At 45.9% G+C, this 4143-nt stretch overlaps 2 non-coding genes across 2 annotated transcripts; both read left to right on the forward strand.

Annotated features, from left to right (window-relative positions):
• Positions 1-2358: 2358 nt before the first annotated feature.
• On the forward strand, positions 2359-2432 carry trnan-guu (transfer RNA asparagine (anticodon GUU)). Its single transcript has one exon. It is a non-coding gene; the product is annotated as a tRNA-Asn (tRNA).
• A 1439-nt stretch (positions 2433-3871) lies between these two features.
• Positions 3872-3943, forward strand: trnat-cgu (transfer RNA threonine (anticodon CGU)). The gene has a single exon. It is a non-coding gene; the product is annotated as a tRNA-Thr (tRNA).
• Positions 3944-4143: the final 200 nt, after the last annotated feature.

Here is a 4143-nt window from a genome sequence, read left to right on the forward strand (position 1 = left end):
GGTAGGTTAGTCATGGGAAACGCAGGGTTATAGTTTCAAAGTAATAGAAGGAGTAGGCTATTTGGCCCATCGACCCTGCTCTGCCATTCATTAAAATCATGGCTGATCTATCAATCATCTCAGCTCCTCCTAATTGCATTATCCCAACTACCCTTAATTCCCCTACCACGCAAAAACCCATCCAACAGTGTCTTAATAAAGCTGCCTCCACTGCGTCCTTGAGCACAGAATTCCATTAATTTACCATTAACCACATAGGTCCAGCCCTGATTTGCCTCATCAAAATGCAACAGCTCATATTTGTTTAAATTAAACTCCATCCACTACTCCTTAGCCCATCGGCTCATCGGATCAATTATAATTTATATTAAACTTTCTTTCCCATCTTATTCCCTAAAAGCTGAAAATCTCCATCCCACACACTCACCCTCCATTCTCACTTTGTTGAACCTAATCCCGGCTGTCCTCATCCTGAAGGGTTTGGTTCATGCTGATTAACAGACCCACAGACAAGGGGGATCTAACTGAAACGTACAGAATATTGAACGGCCTGGACAGAGTGGACATTGGGAAGATGTTTTCATTGGGAGGAGAGACTAATACCCATGGGCATAGCCTAAGCACAAAGGGAGAATGGAGATTAAGAGAAATTTCTTCAGCCAGAGAGTGGTGAATCTATGGAATTTATTGTCACAGAAAGCTGTGGAGGCCAGGTCACTGAGTATGTTTCACACTGAGATCGAGTATCAAGGGTTGAGAGTTGCATGGAGAAAATGGGAGAATGGGGCTGAGAAACGTAGCAGCCAGGATAAGTTGGGAGCAGGAGTAGACCACTTGATTTTTCCAGCCTGCACCAGCATTGAACACTTCATAACTGGATATGGATATACCTACATCTAGGGCGGATATGCTGGAACCTTTCTCACTGGAACATAGGAGATTGAGAGGATTATAAAATCATGAGGGATACAGATGAGGTGAACAACCGGTGTCCTTTCCCTCATCTGGGGGTTTCAGGATCTGGGAGCAAATATTTTGAGGTGAGTAGAGAAAGATTTTATAAAGACAGGACAAGGATTGTTTTTTAAGAGAGTGGTCTGAGTGCAGAATGAATGTCCAGAGGAAGTCATAGAGTCATAGAGATGTACAGCACAGAAACAGACTGTTTGGTCAAACTTGTCCATGCCGACCAACTATCCCAACCCAATCTAGTCCCACCTGACAGCACACGGCCCCATATCCCTCCAAACCCTTCCTATTCATATACCTAACCAAATGCCTTTTAAATGTTGCAATCGTACTAAACTTCATCACTTCCTCTGGCAGTTGATTCAATAAACGTACCATCCTCTGCGTGAAAACGTTGCCCCTTAGATCTCTTTTGTATCTTTCCCCTCTAACGCTAAACCTATGCCCTCTCGTTCTGGATTCCCCCACCCCAGGGAAAAGACTTTGTCTATTTATCCTATCCATACCCCTCATGATTTTATACACGTACAGTTACAACGTTTAAAAGACATTTGGATAAGTACATGAATATAAAAGGTTCGAAGGTTTATGGGCCAAACACTGGTGGGTGGGACGAGTTTAGTTTGAGAACATACTCAGCATGGACTAGTTGGATGAAGGGTCTGTTCAGTGCTGTCAGACTCTGTGACTGACCTGTACTGGTCTTAAAACCATTTTCTTACCTCCCCCCATAACCATCCACTTCTTTGTTGTTCAAAACTCAGATGAATTTAGCCTTGAATATGTTCAAATACCCCACTTCTGAACTGAATTCCTCTTCGTAATATACCACTTGCCTCGCTCATTGCCTGCTGCATCTGCCCGACAACTGGCATTGACTGGTGTGGAGGGACTCTGAGACCCGTTTGTACATCCATACATCATTCCTGATGAAGGGCTTGTGCCCGAAACGTTCACTGTCCTGCTCCTCAGATGCTGCCTGACCTGTTGTGCTTTTCCAGTGCCACATTTTTCGACTTTCACCTCTAGTCCTCACTTTCTCCACATTCCAATATATCACCATTTAAACAATGCACTGCTTTTTTTTAAACAGCCAAGGCGATAACTTCACATTGCGGCACTGCACTTGCCATGTGTTTGCCAATTGAGATACAGACCTGGACCAACTTCGGGAAGAGGCAAAACACTGAGTTCTGAACAAAAACGGTAGCACACTCAAAACGTTGGCTCTGTTTACCTTTCCACAGATGCTGCTCGACCCGTTGGCTTTCTGCAGTATTCGCTGTGTTTGAACTGATAGAAGACAATGGTAATTCTGGGCGGGGCAGGTTGAATTATGAATTGAATAGATGCTTCCTCAACGAGACTGTGGGAGTGATTCCCGGGCCTGTCTCTGTGGCGCAATTGGTCAGCGCGTTCGGCTGTTAACCGGGAGGTTGGTGGTTCGAGACCACCCAGGGACGGGGTGTTTGTTGTTCGCGCTCCTACAGCTTTCTTGTCTGCAAAGATGCGCGTTTTTAATGGTGTCAGGAAAATATTTCCCAAACGGAAATCTTTTCCACTGAGGAAGCACAAAGGTGTTTCTGAATTGATTGAATTTCTAACGTAAAGGAGTGCGGATGCTAAGAGTCCGAGACAGAAGGCGAAAGTGCTCTAGCAACTCAGTAGGTTTGGCTGTACCTGGATGAGGGAAAAAAAGTCCTGAAATGTTGTCTCTGATTCTCTTTCTGCAGATGCTGCCTGACCTGCTGAGTTGCTCCTGCAATTTCTGGTTTTGTTTTTAAATGAACGTCCATTTCATCTTTCGGGATGAAACACACAGACTCGCCATTTGCAGATATTTAACCCTTTCGAAACCTGTGAAGTGATTGGATTCAAACAAACTCTGCAATGATTTACTCTTTCTCAGCTCCACAGGCAGAGAGACCTCGAAAATGAAGCTGTCAGTGTGGTTCTGTATTGGTGGGCCGAGTGGTGAATGCGATGGATATGAAATCCATTGCGGTTTCCCCACGCAGGTGTGAACCCTGCCGACGACAGTTGAGAACTGTCGTCAAAAAGAAAGGGAGATTGCTCCACGGCTTTTTGAAAGATGCAAATCAGTGGGGGGGGGGGGGGGGGGGGGGGTGGGGGGGGCGGGTTGAAATATTTCAATCACATTGGGACTGATCGGGAATCTGCAACCCACTGCCTGTCAGGGTGGAACAAACAGATACCCACAGAGCTGTTTTTGAGGATATGAGCCAAGTGTTTGCAAGTGAGACGAGAACAGTGAGGGGCGTGAAGTAGTGGTCGAAATGAAGCAGGCACCTGAGGACAAAGGTGTTTTATTTGTCAGTGAAAGATACTGATTCACAAAGTTGGATCGATGGAAGGGAAGCAGTGACGGTGATTATCTTTGGCTGTTTACCTCTACCTCAAAAATTCGGCAGAATTTTAAAGTCACAATGAAAAGAAGTAAAAGTGACATTAGGAAGAACGTTTTCGTACAGGGAGTGGTAGGGTCAGTAAGTCCCTGTATGTCATTGACAAAGAGGAAGATTCAATGGACACAAAAGGGAATTCGGTGGTCACGTTCAGATGTGCAGATTTACGCTGAGTAGGCGAGAGAATGAAACGAACAGAGACACACGTTTACTTAAGTGTAGAACCAGCAGAGCGAAGGTGGGCCACATGGCCTCCGTCTGCGCTGTGACACATGTTGTGATTCAGTGTGAAATCACAGTTCGACCAACAGAATGTGGGAATTTAGAAATAAGTTTATATTTACACAGCCTCCATACGTCTGCGAAACAGCATATTACACGGCAGCAGTGGAGGTCTTTGACATCAGGCTCGAACGTGCCTGCCGCGTGCCAGACGAAAACCTGAAGTGTTCTGTGGAAGGGGCGTCGCGTGCGGCAGCAGAGTGGCGCAGCGGGAGCGTGCTGGGCCCGTAACCCAGAGGTCGATGGATCGAAACCATCCTCTGCTATTATTCAATGTCTCCTCGAGCTGCTTTCCTTAAGATCGGTGCTCTCTTCGGCAAGCTGCCTGCCTTTGCGTCTCCTTCCCGAGTGTCCAAATGTAGCATATCGATGCACTCGCCAAATCCACTCAACTCATGTGGCAAGATTTTAGAGGTCTCAGTGGTAGTCTGTACTTCGTCTGTTTCCTCTGAACTGAATCGCAAAC

The sequence above is a fragment of the Chiloscyllium plagiosum genome, unplaced genomic scaffold, assembly GCF_037043375.1.
Source record: "Chiloscyllium plagiosum isolate Xiang-an unplaced genomic scaffold, Cpla_swu_hap1 HiC_scaffold_27, whole genome shotgun sequence".
Taxonomy (NCBI): domain Eukaryota; kingdom Metazoa; phylum Chordata; class Chondrichthyes; order Orectolobiformes; family Hemiscylliidae; genus Chiloscyllium; species Chiloscyllium plagiosum.